The sequence below is a fragment of the Cervus canadensis genome, chromosome 9 (assembly GCF_019320065.1).
Source record: "Cervus canadensis isolate Bull #8, Minnesota chromosome 9, ASM1932006v1, whole genome shotgun sequence".
In the NCBI taxonomy this organism is placed as follows: Eukaryota; Metazoa; Chordata; class Mammalia; order Artiodactyla; family Cervidae; genus Cervus; species Cervus canadensis.
Window position 1 is genome coordinate 23,162,308 of NC_057394.1, and position 17,478 is coordinate 23,179,785.

The following is a 17,478-nucleotide window of genomic DNA, read 5'->3' on the forward strand; positions in this document are numbered from 1 at the left end:
CTCTAGTCAGTCCCTGACTTGGCACCAGCATGAATCTTTGCTGATGAACATCAATGCATTAACCTGGTATTGAGGTTTATTTTGCTCCTTTCTGGAGAAGGGAATGGCTACCCACTCCAGTATTCTGGCCTGGAGAATTCCATGGACTACAGTTCATGGGGTTGCAAAGAGTCAGACATGACTGAATGACTTTCACTTACTCTTTTACCACTTTCCATGATTTTCTTGTAAAAGAAAACTTAGAATGATAAGAATTTTATAATAGCTTGCCTTATTAAATTTCCAGGTCTGAGAGTTATTTCCTGTTATTTTTCTAAGTTTAGATCCATTTTATGGATGTAAAGAAAACATTACAAAGAAAACAAAGTACTGATAATGGAGAATTCTCTTAGAATGGTCAGTGTTCCTGTTTGCATCCTTTCCAATTAACTAGCTAAGATAGTGCCTATTACATATTCAAATAAACCATGACAAAAATGAGTGACTCAAATGTTTCCAAATATTTTTACTTATTTTTTACCATTTTATTGGAGCATTTTGGAATTTTAGAGCCACACACACTACAAAAACAGAATTAGTTCTGTTGTCAGTCTAAATTTTAATACTATTTTGAAAAATGTCCCCTTGACGTAATGTTTCAACCAATAACAATTTAAGATAAATCTTCCTAGTTCTTCTCAAAATAGCTAATGGCTCCTTTCTGTTTCATTCAGTAAATCAATACATATTGTCAGGTGTAAGACATAAGGCATTTTAAAAAGTGCTTTCCCAGTATTTACGAAAAATTGCTAGTCAAGAAAAAGTTTGAGACATACCTATTTTTATGAAGCTGGGTAGATGCTGAAACAAGACTAAAAATGTGATCTTATCTTCCATATTTTCCAGAAAACTGTTAAATTTCAAAGGAATACTGTGGTACAGCTATTACAAATATCCCTGTCCTTAGGCATTCTTTGTGACCCCATGAACCATAGGCTGTCAGGCTCCTCTGTCCATGGGATTTTCCTGGCAGGAATACTTGAGTGGGTTGCCATTTCCTTCTCTAGGGGACCTTCCCAACCCAGGGATCAAACCTGCATCTCCTGTGTCTCCTGCATTGTAGGAGAATTCTTTACCCACTGAGCCATCAGGGAAGCAGTTTGTTCAATGTATGGCAAAAACCGCTACAATATTGTAAAGTAATTAGCCTCCAACTAATAAAAATAAAAGAAGAAAAACAAATGATGCTTGAGACAATCTATAGGGCATAAAATTTACTTCTCTCAGATTTTCTGAAATTTTAAGCACACCACATTTTTATCAGAAAAGTTATATTTACTATCTAAGTTTAAAATTCACTGACAATTTACATATTTGAAGGTTGATTACTAGTAAGCTCAACTTTCCTGAAGATCTTTATAAAAAATCATGTCAGTAGTATTTTACATATTTCAGATCTACTGGTGATGAGAGTAATTCTACATGTTTTTATGGATTAACACGACAAATTCCATGAAGACTGTAATGAAGTATTAACCTTCAAAATACATTAAATCTTCTAATTAACAGATATTCTAAAGGCCATTAATATTCCTTTTTCTTGACTTCTAGGAAGCAATAGGAACTATCCCTTAGCCCTCTTCTCCAATACCCAAGTGTCCAAATACAAATTTTCCTCAACTACAGGGGTCAGGCTATGGCTCTCAAGTCGTATCTACCCTTCTGTTTTATAAAGAAAGTTTTATTGAAAACCAACCGTGTCCTTTTATGTACTGTAAATGGCCATTTTAGTGATACCATCATAGAGTAGAATACCTGAGACAGACCACATGGCTTGAAAAGCAAAATATGTTTACTTTTCATCCTCTTATAGAAAAAGTTCATGACCACTGCATTTTATTGTATAGCACAGGGAACTCTGCTCCATATTCTGCAATAACCTAAATGAGAAAGTAATTTGAAAAAGAAAAGATATGTGTATATGTGCAACTGAATCTCTCCTGGACACCTGAAGTTAACCCCAGGGATTGAACCTGGGTCTCCTGCATTGTAGGCAGATTCTTTACATTTGAGCCACCAGGGAAGCCCCAATCGATTACATACTCCAATATAAAAATTGAAGAAAAATAGTAGATTAACTACTGAGTTTCTGAAAACTACTGTTTTACTGTTTCTGATTGAAAGAACCAGTGAAATATATCCAGACACTGAGATTTATTGCAGTTTCCTGATAAGCCTGAGGGACCATCTTCATTGATGCTTCAGAATAAGGAATCATTATTGACTTTTGCTTTCCTATTGGCTGTTTAAACCCCTGATCTATATATTCAAATATCTAGAATATAGCAAATATATAGACTATACAGAGTAGCTTCTATTCTCCTAAACTGATTTTTAGTAACAGCCCTGTGTCTAGGAAAAAAGAAATGCAGGAATGAACACTGGAAGTCATTTTGCTGATTTGATTAAATTTGAAGTTAATCATGACCTCACAGCCAGTACAAGATAGGTCACTGGGGGGCTCGTGGTTTGTAGTAGCAATCAGTAATTAAATGATCACTCAATGTTGCCTGAGCACAAATGCATAAAGAAATGATTTGGGAGGCTAAGCAACTACTGAAATAGTATAATGGGCATAAAACATTCAAGACTACTGTCTGGTGTGGGCCTTCTATAGTAGAACTTGAACAAATGACAATATCTGGGCTTTAAATTCCTAGTTCCATTCACAAGTAGGAAACTCAAGAACGTCTATGATTGAAAAAAAAGTTTTATTTCATATGACTAAGGTTCAACATTTTTTTAAAAAACAAAATAAGATTATTTTTCAGGTGGCTGAATTGCAACACAGCCACAGCTTTGCCAGTCTACTTTAGCATTAATATGTTATTGAGGAAACAGTGGACTCATATGAATTGGAAGCAGGCAATTGAGGCATATTCCAATGAATTTGGGTACTCTGAACCCTCAAACATGGATAAGCTATCACTGCCTATAGAAACAAACTCTCCCCTTCCAAGGAAGTTGGCCACCCCTTTGCCAGAGTACTGGATGATGGCTTCTTGGCTTAGTTGATGCTCATGGTTAAATACCCACATGAGATCCTCTTCCTTTTTAAGGTGCTTAGCTAAACTCAGAGATCAAGCTGTTTTGAGGTACACATCTGATCTAGGAAGATATTCATTATCTAGGAGGATATTTTGATCTAGGAGGTTTTGCTATTACAGATCAGCAGAAACTGTTGTGGAAGATGAGTGTGGGAATGGATTTTATGGGAACTAGATTAAAGAAGAAGGGTCATAATGCATAGCAGCATTTGGCCCAGGCCTACTGGCACACAAAATAGAATTCTGGACTCAACTTTAGCTCAAGTACCCAGAAGTGGCTTCTAAAGTGCTTGCTTCACTGAAACCTCTTCTCAATAGTGAACTATCTTAGAAGTTGAAGGTAACAGGAGGTAGTAAAATGTAGAGTTAGGAATCAAAAATCTCAGGAAAACAGAACTATCAAACTTGATTTACTAAAGATATGCTTAAATAATTATGTTTCCTATAACACTGAGAGGACACTTGCCGGGAGCCAGCACACGAGAGCCCATCCATGACAAGGTCGTGAGGAGGAGACCTGACAAGCAAGGCAGATCAGGACTTCAGGGATTTCGAAAAGCTGCCCCGGCGCTCACCTTAAAGATGATCTCTGTCTTTCTGATGCTTGCTGTATTAGACTACTCCCTCATTTCTGTGACATGGGTAGAAGGCCTTCCCCGATCTCTTTCCAAACAGAATCAACTTAGAACTTTAATTAATATGTCCGCCAGACTGTGGTATCCTATAAGATTATCCAGGATGAAAGGAGTGTTTCAATTTTGACCCCTTTGCTGGCATTCTAGCCTGCTTGGCAAACGCGTACTAATGCCCATGACTGCTCACAACACCTTAATCATGAACAGCATAAAGAACCTGATCACATAAAGGCCCTAATAGGCACAGAGCCCTTCGGGGGTGAGGAAGCCTTATTAGAGAACATAAAAATATTATTCTAAAAGCGGTTATAGTTAAAGATTTAGAAAAATAAGTTTAGAATTGTTAATTTTAACCAGGAATGCTAAACAGGGGCTGCCTCACCAGAGCCGCAGAGTCTTTGTGTGGTAAACCTTTTAGATAAATTTAACTGATAACTTCTGCAAAAGGACTGACCTTTGTGTTCATTAAAGAATAGACCACGGAAAACAGCTTTGCATTCACCTAGGTCATAAAATGTCAATAGGACCCAAGGCCAGAAGATAATGTGCAAGACTCTCACAAAGAAATATGCAGAAAACACCCTGATTTTGTGAAGGATGAGCCGATGTAATATTAAACTATCTTCCCCTTAAAAATGTACTAACTTAGAATATAAAAGCTACGGTAAAAAAAAAAAGATAAAGATTTGCCAGACTCTGCTGCACCCCCCGTCTGGTCACTCTCTCTCTCTCTCTCTTTCTCTTTCTCTCTCTCTCCCTCGCAGACTTGGCCCCATCAAGGCTGGTCTCATGTGTCTTCTCTCGCTGACGCCGTTCATCCTGAGGGTACCCCCTGGATCCTGCCGAGGCTGGACCCCGGCAGACACTCTCTCCATCAAGATCCTGAACAATACATTAGAAATGAGAACATCAGCATGCTTAAATCTCTCACGTGTGACTACCCTCCCAGGCCAAGGATGACTACTGGAAATGTCAGCTTTGAAAGTCTTGTGGAATTCAATCTTGGTAATGGGATCCTAGTATTGTAGAGGCCAAGGGGTGACACTTAGCAGCCAGAGGCATGGTAGTCATGGTTACCACAGTGGGCCATGGGGCTGCAGCAGTAATCACACAAAACTGATCACACTGCTGTCCGGTTGTGGCGAGTTGATCATGGTCCCTCTGAGTGACAGTTAATTAGGAATCTAAACTTCCTGACTGATCAGTCTAAGTAGAAAAATTATTCAGTCTTGAATTGCAAAGACTCATATTCCTGATATGCACACTCCTGAATACCAAAAGATATCAATATAAAGTGGCAAAATGTATTTATAGACAGTTCACAACAAAAGAAATGCATTTACAAGTTGCCTTGTAGATTATCACCAACTTTCTTTTAGAGCTATAAGGGTTTCATAATATTTTATTTCAATTGTAAATGAGAATTACATTCAACCAATTTTATGATTTTTCACATATTGATCAGTATTTTGATGAAATTCTAGAAATAGACTATACTCACAATTCAAATTATGCTTGCATTCATTTGTATGGAAATATTTGTTCTAATAATGAGTTCTACTTAACTGAAATCATGTTGCTCCTTGGAGTTATAGAACTTAGAAGTCAGGGTGAAGACAGCAATCAATAAGTCATTGCTTCTCTAATAAGTAATTTTCAGTGAATCATGTTGAAGTTGTTTTTGTTTTGTTTTGTTTTTATTGGCTGTGCTGGGTCCTTGTTGCTGTGAGCTTTCCTCTGGTTGCAGAGAGTGGGGTTACTCTTCACTGCGGTGCGCAGCTCTCTCTTATTGTGGTGGCTTCTCTTGTGGCGGCTCGGGCTCCAGGATGTGCTGGCTTCAGTAGTTGCTGTACATGAGCTCAAAAATCACGGTCCCTGGACTCAAGAGCACAGGCTCAGTAGTTGCAGCACATGGGCTTAGTCGCTCTGTGACATGTGGAATTTCCCTGGATGAGGGACAAACTCCTGTCTCCTGCATTGGCTGGTGGATTCTTTACCACTGAGCCACCAGGGAAGCCCATGTTGAATTGTTAAGGGAAACTCAGTGACAACTTTACCCATGTTTGGAAGAAATAATGCCAGAAGAGTGCTATGAGGAGGCCAACATACCATGAATACTCAAGAATGGGACAGAAAATATAGCAATCTGTGAAAGAATGACTGAATTTCAGAATCAGAGACTCAACCATCTAGTTCTAATGTGGCTGTGACTGTAACATGCCTCTTCACATGGAAAAGAACCTGATCCTCGACCTATAGAAAGGAAGATAGTGGGCTAAAGAAGAATCCTAGATGAAATGAATGTGTGTATGTGTGCTCAGTCAGTCCAATTCTTTGTGACTCCATGAACTGTGGCCCACCAGCCTCCTCTGTCCGTGGGATTTTTCAGGCAAAAATTCTGGAGCAGCTTGCCATTTCCTCCTCCAGGGGATCTTCCCAAATCAAGAATCAATCCCACGTCTCCTGTATATGCAACAAGTTCTTTACCACTGAGCTCCCTGGGAAGCCCCTTGCTTCTGCCTTCTAAATTTATTACTGAAATAAGTCACTTTTGGAGAAATGTCTATTAAGATCTTCATTCATTTTTTGATTGGATCACTTTTTTGATGTTGCATGGTATGTGCTGTTTGTACATTTTGGACATTAACCCCTTGCTAATGGCTATCATCAAAAGTCTGCAAAGAATAAATGCTGGAGTGAGTGGGGAAAAATCCTCCTACATTGTTGGTGAGAATGCGAATTGGTACAACCACTGTGTAAAATAGTATGGAGATTCCTTAAAAAAACTAAAATATAGAACTACCATATGACCCAGCAATTCCACTCCTGGTTATATATCCAGTAAAACAGCTAAAGTGACACCAGATGGCCTCTTTTTAGAGAGTCCAAATGATGAACTGACCCCATTTTCATCTAACTTAGAAAAGTCAAATTCCTAAAGGTGCTATCTCAGGTTAAATTATGTTTCCCTAACATCCAGCTGCTGCTGCTGCTAAGTCGCTTCAGTCATGTCCAACTCTGTGCGACACCACAGACAGCAGCCCACCAGGCTCCTCTGTCCCTGGGATTCTCCAGGCAAGAACACTGGAGTGGGTTGCCATTTCCTTCTACAATGCTAAGTCGCTTCAGTCATGTCCAACTCTGTGTGACCCTATGGACAGCAGCCCACCAGGCTCCTCCGTCCACAGGATTTTCCAGGCAAGAACACTGGAGTGGGTTGCCATTTCCTTCTCCAGCACACTGTCCCAAAGACATGGCCGCATTCAGCAGAAGAGAGAAAGTCAGCTTGTTTCTAATCTTGTTGGGATGCCTCTCAGTCTAGGTATGCAGAATTAACTCAAAAAGGAGATTCTTTGTAAGAAAGTACCTTGGCATAACTCAATATCATTATTTTGGGGGTGAGGAGATCGAGGTATGATAAGCAATATACCCACATCAACTCTCTTTTCTTTCACTAAATGGCATTTTAAACTATTTCCTTCTTGGAATGTTTATAGATTCATAGACGGGAGCCCCCAGCCCCCAGGACTTGAGGTTACTCTTTCTCCATCTATGCTATCCAAAACATCTTGTTTCTGTCATTTAAGGTTTTGCTTCTGGTGCGCAGGAAGTGTCCTGTCTAGTCAAACAGCCTTCACAATATCTTGGATTAGAACTAGTAAGGTTAAGACCACTGGAAAGTCACCTGAGGCACTTAAAAAACGAACCCCAGGTTCTAAATATAGAGATTCCTATTTAGTTGGATTGGTTTAGCACCTGGGCAGCTCCTTGGATGATTTTAGTAGGTAAACATATTTGAAAACCACAGGTTTAGTTTCTTAAAACCTGGCTGCTATTGTCCATCGATTCAAATGCCTGGAAGAATTAACTGGAATGACTTCAACTGGAAATAAAAGTCACCTCTGCATGGATTCCTGAGATGATGTTGCTGCTACTTCTGAAATTGGTTTCTCAGACCAGTGTGGTTCAATATTTCAGCTCCCCAAGGCAATCTTTTTCCTCTCCATTTTTTTTTTTTTTTGGTAGCAGCAAGCTTTTTATTTAATGAGCTTTGTTGACTGAAAATAAATGCAAAATGTGAAGAGTTGTGTTTTATTTGGGGCAAAATGAGAACTATATTCAGGAAGAAAGCCTCTCAGTAATTCTGAGGAACTGCCCCAAAGAGACTGGGATGAGATCAGCATGTATGTGATTTTGGAGAAAGGGGTACGCACAGTCAAGAACACATTTTGGCTGAAGTGATACCGACCAGGGTTCTTAGCCTTCCAAGAAGAAATTGTCTAGAGGCCAGACAAGAAAGGCCAGACAAGAAATTCAGGCAAGGCTTCACTAGGGCCCCTGCTGTAGCAGAGGAAGCAAGAATAAGTAGCGAGTTCCCTTGCTCACTGGCTTGGTGATGGGGGGTGAACTTGTTCCTTCTGTGGGGTGAGTAGAAGGGTGTATCCAGGGGTCAGGTCAGAGGAGTGGCTAGGTGGCTTGTCTATACCTTTGGTGGTGTTGAATGCAGGGGGCATGCTCAGTAGCCTGTTTTTGTTCTCAACACCCAGTTTTTGCTCCAGGTTTCCATACATTTTTAGTTACATTTGTTCAAGACACAGGAAATGCAGCTTTTATATGTGAGTGTATAGGTATCACATTGAACCTCAAAATTACTCACCGTTTTCACTTTCAGACTCCATTCTCCTGCCGTGTAATCCATAGTTCACCACAGATTGCTTCTCTGGCTTTAAGGTCTAAAGTTGAGGGGTAGCTGATTTTGTCTTCTCTGTAGGTCTCAAACTAATGGTTTATAGCTAGAACTCCCTAGTGTTGGGTAACAGATACCATCTTGGCAGCCTAGCAACAAGTGGCAAAATATTTTTCTACTTATCTTTCCTAAAAGATCTATGGGCTGTTATATTTCTCCTCTAAGAAAGGTTTCAATTTAGTCTGCACATTCATATTATCTGAAGCACTTTAAGTGTCTTCATGCCAGGTCACACTTCAACCAATTAAGTCAACCTCTGGAAGCTGGAAGAGGTTTCTAAAAGCCCAAATACCCTCTAAAGATCTGGAAAGCTGTGGCTGCTTATCAAAGCCAAAGATGCTCTTCTGGCCTCAGGCTAAGCCCTCCTGCAGCCTGTGTTTACTTAGGAGGCTACAAGCAGTCAGTATAGCACATTATGAAAACAGCTCTGTGGGCAAACAGGAAACCCCATGAGCTTTGGCCAGTTGCAGAGTTACACTATTGCCCATGGCAGGCCTAAGGATTAGTGCAGTAGTTTCCAACCATTGCTATAATGAGTTATCTGAAAATTAGTAGTTTATAACACATTAAACTTATTTTCTTACAGTTCCAGAGATCAAAACCCAAAAATGGGTCTCCCTGGGCTAAAATCAAGGTGTTGGCAGGGCTGTGTTCCTTCCAGAAGCTCTATGAGAGAACTTCTTTCATCTTTCAGCTTTCCGAGGCCAACTGCATTTCTTGGCCTGTGGGGTTCCCACCACTTTATTTATTAATTTATTTATTTCCATTTATTTTTATTAGTTGGAGGTTAATTACTTTACAATATTGTAGTGGTTTATGTCATACATTGACATGAATCAGCCATGGATTTACATGTATTCCCCATCCCGATCCCCCCCTCCCACCTCCCTCTCTACCCGATCCCTCTGGGTCTTCCCAGTGCACCAGGCCCGAGTACTTGTCTCATGCATCCAACCTGGGCTGATGATCTGATTCACCCTAGATAATATACATGTTTTGATGCTGTTCTCTCGAAACATCCCACCCTCACCTTCTCCCACAGAGTCCAAAATTCTGTTCTGTACATCTGTGTCTCTTTTTCTGTTTTGCATATAGGGTTATCATTACCATCTTTCTAAATTCCATATATATGCATTAGTATACTGTATTTGGTGTTTATCTTTCTGGCTTACTTCACTCTGTATAATGGGCTCCAGTTTCATCCATCTCATTAGAACTGATATAAATCAAAGCAAGATCCTCTATGACCCACCTCCCAGAATATTGGAAATAAAAGCAAAAATAAACAAATGGGACCTAATTAAACTTAAAAGCTTTTGCACAACAAAGGAAACTATAAGCAAGGTGAAAAGACAGCCCTCAGATTGGGAGAAAATAATAGCAAACAAAGCAACAGACAAAGGATTAATCTCAAAAATATACAAGCAACTCCTGAAGCTCAATTCCAGAAAAATAAATGACCCAATCAAAAAATGGGCCAAAGAACTAAACAGACGTTTCTCCAAAGAAGACATACAGATGGCTAACAAACACATGAAAACATGCTCAACATCACTCATTATCAGAGAAATGCAAATCAAAACCACAATGAGGTACCATTACACGCCAGTCAGGATGGCTGCTATCCAAAAGTCTACAAGCAATAAATGCTGGAGAGGGTGTGGAGAAAAGGGAACCCTCTTACACTGTTGGTGGGAATGCAAACTAGTACAGCCGCTATGGAAAACAGTGTGGAGATTTCTTAAAAAACTGGAAATAGAACTGCCATATGACCCAGCAATCCCACTTCTGGGCATACACACTGAGGAAACCAGATCTGAAAGAGACACATGCACCCCAATGTTCATTGCAGCACTGTTTATAATAGCCAGGACATGGAAGCAACCTAGATGCCCATCAGCAGATGAATGGATAAGGAAGTTGTGGTATATATACACCATGGATTATTACTCAGCCATTAAAAAGAATTCATTTGAATCAGTTCTAATGAGATGGATGAAACTGGATCCCACCAACTCTAAAACCAGCAATTGCATCACTCTGACCTGTTTCCAGCTTTCAGCCCTCCCTCTTTAATTTAGAGGGATGCTTGTGATTACTAACATTGGGCCCACCTGGCTAATCCAGGATACTCTCTCCAATGAGACACCACCTTATACCTCTTAGAATGGCTATTACTAAAAAGACAAGAAACAACAAGTGTTGACAAGGATGTAGAGAAAATAGAACCATACACTGTTGGTGGGAATGTAAATTGGTGCAGCCATTTACCAATTTACCTCCATAGAAAACAGTATGGAGTTTCTTTTATCTCTTCAATTATTTAAAATATTACTGTAGTGCACTATGCTTTAGGTTGTTTTATTATTTTATCCTTTGGATATTATCCATCCTGAATGTGGTTCCTACTGACCTATCTCATGGGACATGCTGCTTGATGTGGATTTTATATTTTATTGTAGGTTCATTTTTAATGTCCTACCATTCATCATACACACATTTGGAGTGCTAGGAAATTAAGAGAAAACACTGCACTTATTTCTATTAGGATTTCTAACAAAATTACTGAAACAGGGACAGTCATTATATTAATTTTTGGATTTGGTATTTACTTTAACATGTGAGGAGTTAAAATTTGTAGTTCACATTCATGCCTGGAGGAAGCTTGAGATTTATATATAGCATAGAAGACTTTTCCCTATTTTCCAATCAGTCACAGGGAGAGACAAGCTGCATTGTTTTATTTGAGTCAATAAGTAGAATATTTTAGTTTTCTTTTCTGAGACCACATGCTTTTCAAAATGACAGCTCCAACTTTTGTTTCTTATAGTAGAAACTCAGGTGCCCTGCACAGATTCCCTTCAGCACACCAGGATATCAATTCCCCAGTATGCTGATACCTGATACCTGCCTCTTTTCCAGAAATTGCCTCTGGCTAAGGAGAGCCATTCAATCTGAAAATTTATCTACCTACATCGTGGGCTGCAATAGATGACCCACTGAAGCCAGACTGCAAAAGCATAAACCCTTATTCTCTGCTATGGGGTAGATTATTCTGCTATGCTTTATGTGCTAGAATCGTGGTTTGTATCAGGGCTTTCCCTTTCCTAACCTGCTTTATTTGTTCTTTTATAGGATTTTCATTAAGAACTTTCCTGAATAAATATTTGCACATGAATCCCTGACTCCAGCTCTGTTTCTGGGGAATCCAGAACACAGTCCCATTTCCAAGAAAAATTCTTACTTATCCCTTTCTCTATCTAAAGTTATGGTGGTAGCTAATTAGTAGTTTTTGCAAAATGGAAATTGTTCTTTATTTCAAGCTCAAGATTGAATTTAATTTTATTGTTGTTGTTACATTTTTATTTAGCTGCTTGGAATAGGCAAGGAGTTTCGTATGAACTCATCCTGCCATGGTGCAATTTAAATAATAAAAAAAAAATTCTCTATATCTAACTTCATTCTTAGTTTCTCTGGATAATATAGTTATATTTGACCTGTGTAGTTCAAGCCATCTGTAAATTAGGATTGAAACTATAGCATCATGTAAAAGTTTTCTTACACTTAGTGTGAATCTTAGAGCATGGATTGGAGTTATTTGACCACATAAATCACTTCAGATTGAGATAAGGGGACAGAAAAGGAAGCATAATCACCTCCGTACTGGTAATGGAAATTAGCACAGCTTTTTTGGAAAGCAATTTGGCACTATGTACCATGGATATTAAAAATACTCACACAATCGGACTCAATTCTACTTCTTTACTAAGGAAACTTTTTAAGGAAAAAAAATAGAAGGAAAGTATGCATAAAATGGCAATGATATTTAGTGTTACCATAGAGAGTAATTAAAAACAACCTAAATGCTACCCCCAAAAGATGAGTGTAAAATAAATATAAAAATGCATAGCTGAAAATTCCAACTGAGTTCTCTAAATAATTTATCAGATTTAAATAAATCTCTGAGTTAGGCAGGCTCTGCTCTATGCTCAGACACAGAAACAGGTTAAATTTTTTTTTTTATAATCAACCTAGTAAACAAATTGAATGAGTAACATTATGGTTGAAGGCAGCCAAAGGCACTTGAGCAAACGACTTTGATCAGCGTTATAAACATATCCACTGAATTGAACTTTTAGATTGATAAAAGCTGCTATTAATATAGTGTTATAAATATCTTTTGAAATTATTGTTTCCTTTTTCTTCAGATTAATACCCAGGGGTGGGTATTTCTGATGGATAAGTGTAAAATTTTTTATTTATCCATTAGGGAAGATACCTGTGAATGTTATTGATCAAATTTTCTAAATCATTACTCTTTTTAAACAAGATCCCTAACAAGTATCAATAGAGACATGTAACTTTCTCACACTCTAAATTAGGATTTGTAAAACCATACTTGTAATTCTGACAATTACTATTTAAAAAGCTATTTTGCTAAATTATGTATGATAATATTTTTCTGTCTTCTTTGAGAATTGTTTCTGTTTACATTATTTTCAGCTGTGCCTGAGATTTTCTACATAAGTAATCATGTCGTATGAAAATGGGAATAGTTTAACCATTTCCAGTATTTTTGCCTGTTATATGTTTTATTTGCTTTTCTTACATTATTGCACTGGCAAGGCATTCCAATAAGATGTTCAGTAAGAGTGGTAACCGTGAATATCTTTGACTTGGTCATAATGTTACAGGGAAAACATTCATTCTTTTACTACTAAGAGGACTATTAGCTGCAGTGTTTCTAATGTTCTCCTAATTGATTTCAGGAAATTTCCATCCATTTCTATTCACTGAGAGGTTTTCTAGCATGAGTAAATGTTCAATTTTGTTAAATGTCAAGTACCCTCTACTGTCTTAAATTATTTTCTATGTTAAATTACACTGAAGGGTTTTTGAACATTAAACCATGCTTATATTTTTTGGATAAACTCCATTGACATTGCTGTATTTTCATTTTCTTATATTGTTGGATCCAGTTTGTCAACAATTTGGTGGTTTGTGTCTTTATTTATACATATATTTTTTATAGTTTGTATAATATTGGTATCATTTCTTAAATTTTGGTATAACTTAGTAAAGCCCTTAGGTCTGAAGTTTTTTTTTTTACTGAATGTTTTCAACTATACTTGGGGTTTCATTAAAAGTTATAGCATTGTTCAGGTTATCATTTCTTGAGTAGATTTAATGTTTGTATATTTCAAAGTACTTGGCCAATATATCTAAGTTTTCAAACGTATGGCCATATAATAGTCTGTAATATTCCACTACCACCTTTTAAATGTCACTAAGTCTGTAGTGATGATATAACTGTCTTTTCAGATACTTGTTTTCAGCATGTTTTCACTTTTTTCTTCATTATTCTAGCTGGAAGTTAAATCAATTGAGCTATGTTTCCATCAAGTTCAAAATGAAATAAAGTGTGTATTTATTCATATCCTTTAACAATAAAGCCAGATTGGCAGATGGTTTTGGAAGCCTTAGGTAATTCTCTTGGTCTTTAATTGGTCTTTAGTTAAAGACCTGGTCTTTAGTTATGAATCTGAAGCTTGAAAGTGTTAATGTGCTACAGTTGATAATTGCATCTTAAAAGAGCACTGTTTTTCCATTTTAATGCCTGACGATTCAGTTTGCAGAGAACAGAATAATACTTGAAAATACTAATGGCAGTAGAGAACCTGCATTAATTCCATTGAGATAGTTTATGTTCTCCAGTCATTTCTGATGAGCCAAGAGGAAATGTAAAATACCTATATTTATAGCAAACAATTTAGCTTTCTGATTATTGTGCTCTGCATTCTATTTACATATTTGCTTTTCAGGGTTAAATTGATACCAACATTAACTATACAAGGATTTCTGTTAATTAAGTTAAAAATAATTAGTCCATTTCCTATTATCCAATGTGTTAGTATGTATTCTTCCTTTCAGGCTGGGGATACAGCACATTTTATAGCTTCTAATACTGTATCTGCATCAGTACACTCTCAATGAAGGCTATGATAGGGAAAAAAAAAAGAAAAAAAGCATGTCCTTGATCCTCAGCAGAGAGCAAACATATCTGGTTAGAAAACAGTTTCATATACAATGGCAATTTCTCTCTACTGTATTATATTATTTTATGATCAAACAGTCTATGTTTGTTTCATGTACATGAAAATTCAATAACATGGTAAACCCGTTCTTGAAGGTTTAGTAGCATATCAAAGTCAAAACCCTAGAGAAGAGAGGACCCTTCAGAGAAATGTGTCCAGCCCAGTCCACCCACACATCCAAGCAAAACTCATATCCTCAGGTTTGGTGTTGGTCACATCCTCACACCCTGTCACATAGCCTGTGCTTATTAAATTTTTTGAACTTAATGGAAGGGATTATCCACCTCCGAAGTCTCCTTCTAATAAGATTACTGTCACATGTATCTGATTTTGAACCTGACTATCATAAAATGCATCATTCTTTACACTGAACTTAAATTTGTTTCCTCATAACCTTGACCGTTCTGTGCTATTTCTGCCTCCTAAAGATGAGCAAAGTCATTCTAATCCCTTTCCAAATCATACACACACACACACACAGGCTCAATGTATCCAAAAACAGTTACCAAACGACTTCTCTTCTTTCACTCATTGATTCCTCAGATTTTTCTCCAGATATGATGCTTTCAAGACAGCTCATTATTTGACTTTTTTCAGTTATACTGGAAGTTTTCATTATTCTTCTTTAGTTGTGATTATATTGTTGTTGTTGTATAGTTGCTAAGTTGTGTCTGACTCTTTTGTGACCCCATGGACTGTAGCCCACCAGGCTCCTCTGTCCATGGGATTTCCCAGGCAAGAATACTGGAGTGGGTTTCCATTTCCTTCTCCAGGGGATCTTCACAACCTAGGGATCAAACCAGCATCTCTTGCTCTGGCAGGTGGATTCCTTACCACTGAGCAACCAGGGAAGCCCTGTGGTTCTGTCTGTCTGTCTTATCTATCTGCAGTAGCCACTCCCAAAGTATTATGGTCCGTTCCTGAAAACTCCTCTGAAAGCATGTTATGAACACACATGGCTATGTGATTAAGTAAAAAGGATAGGCAGGATTTAAATGATTTTAAAATGACCTTTTATCCAACCCAGAGCAACTTTATTCCAGTGGTTGCATTTTGTAACTCATCCAGAATCATTTATCACCAAAGACTACAGAGGATGTTTCCTTTAAGCAGTTTTCCCCCAAATTGGAATCTGTTATGAATTGAATCATGTCCCTTGAAAACAGATATGTTAAAATCTGAAAACTGGCACCTATAAATTTGAACTTATTTGGAAACAGGGTCTTTGCAGATGTAATTGAAATTTTAATGAGATCGTTTTGGAGAGGAGGAGCTAATTTAGCATGACTGGTATTAAGAAGAGGGAAAGTTGCTCACACGCATACAAGGAAAACATCATGTGAAGACAGAGAAAGAAACTGGAGAGAGGCATCTATAGCCAAGAAGCTCCCAGGGTTACCAGAAGCTGGAAGAAGTAAGGAAAAAACCCAAATACTCTTAAGAGGAAGCAGGGGTCTGATGACACCTTGATTTCAGATATCTAGCCTGCATAACTGGAGAAAATAAATTTCTGTTTCAAGCCACCTGGTCTTTGGTCATTTGCTATGACAGCCCTGGGAAACTAACAAGGGGTCAAAGGTATTACATATTACCAGTAAAACAACTCAATTGCTATAGTAACTTGGTTTCTTGTCTTTAAATTAGATTTATGTTGTACTCTGATTCTGGCATCTTCTTGAAGTTACTAAGGACATATTCCAACTGGAGGCTTTCCTCTTTTCTAAAGTTGGCCATAAATGGCTGTGTCAAATACTGAGGGCAAGACAAGCCTTCAGAGAAGAAATCTGGATGATGGAAGGCAGAGTTGATACTCAAAGAGACAGTGTTTCTGTAGGTTTCCATCTCTTTGGACTGACAAACTAGGGATATAACCATGGTTGATGGTAATTCCATTATTTAGGATTAACTATCTCTTTCTGCTTTTCTAGGCTATATTTGTTGGTTCAAGAGTAATATTTAAAAGGTAGCAAAAAGAAGAACATTGCATAAAATAATGATTTTTTAAAAATTAGGAGATACTCCTTTGGCCATGGATCACAGGATAGAGGAGAGTAAAGAGATGCTGGAATCAAGGAAATGAACTCTGAGATTGTTGTTGCAAGAATCTAATTGTGTAAAGTGAGAAACATAATCTGTAGGAAGGAAACTATATGCTATTTAATTTCTAGAGAATAAACTTAGTACTGGAGGATCCATGAAATACTTTCAATGTATTAAGGAAAAAAAGAGAGAAGCTTAACCTTTACTCATAATAAAACATGCACAGTTTAAAATTTTTCAGGTTCATGTGGTTTTGTCTTAAATAAACTTAGTTTTTAAACTTTGCATAACTAGTGGGAAAAAATAAATTTTTTAATGCCAATTCATTTTTAACAAGCAAAATAGTGTGTTAGGGGAAAATTACAACAATGGTTTTGATGCTGGCAGCTCAGGGTCATTGCCTTAGGCTTCGTTCTCCGCAGTATGCTCTCATAGGTGGCTTGATATGCTGCTGTCTGCTCATTCAGCAATTTCAATTAGAGAGATAAACAGAACCAAGGTTATTTCTTCTTGTTTTAGAATTGAGAACAATTTTCTTTTCAGAGAAATATAAAACTGCTACTCTCAGTTTCATGAGGTTATGTGCATATGAGTTAAAAGAATTCCAAAAGTGATGTACTCTATTTATTGCCAAAATATGAAGCTAATTTATATTCATTTATACTGAAAGTAGGGCACACTTGACAGCTATTAATCCATACAGTAATTAACATTAGCTTTGCAAGCTGAAGATAATATAAAAAGCTTATGCTGAGATATAAAATGTTTCAATGGATCATAATTAACACACAACTTCAGTTTCTGATTAATCATTTTTTCTTACATTGTTTTATAGGTTATGCCTAATTAATGAAAATGAATATAAAATTTTGGTA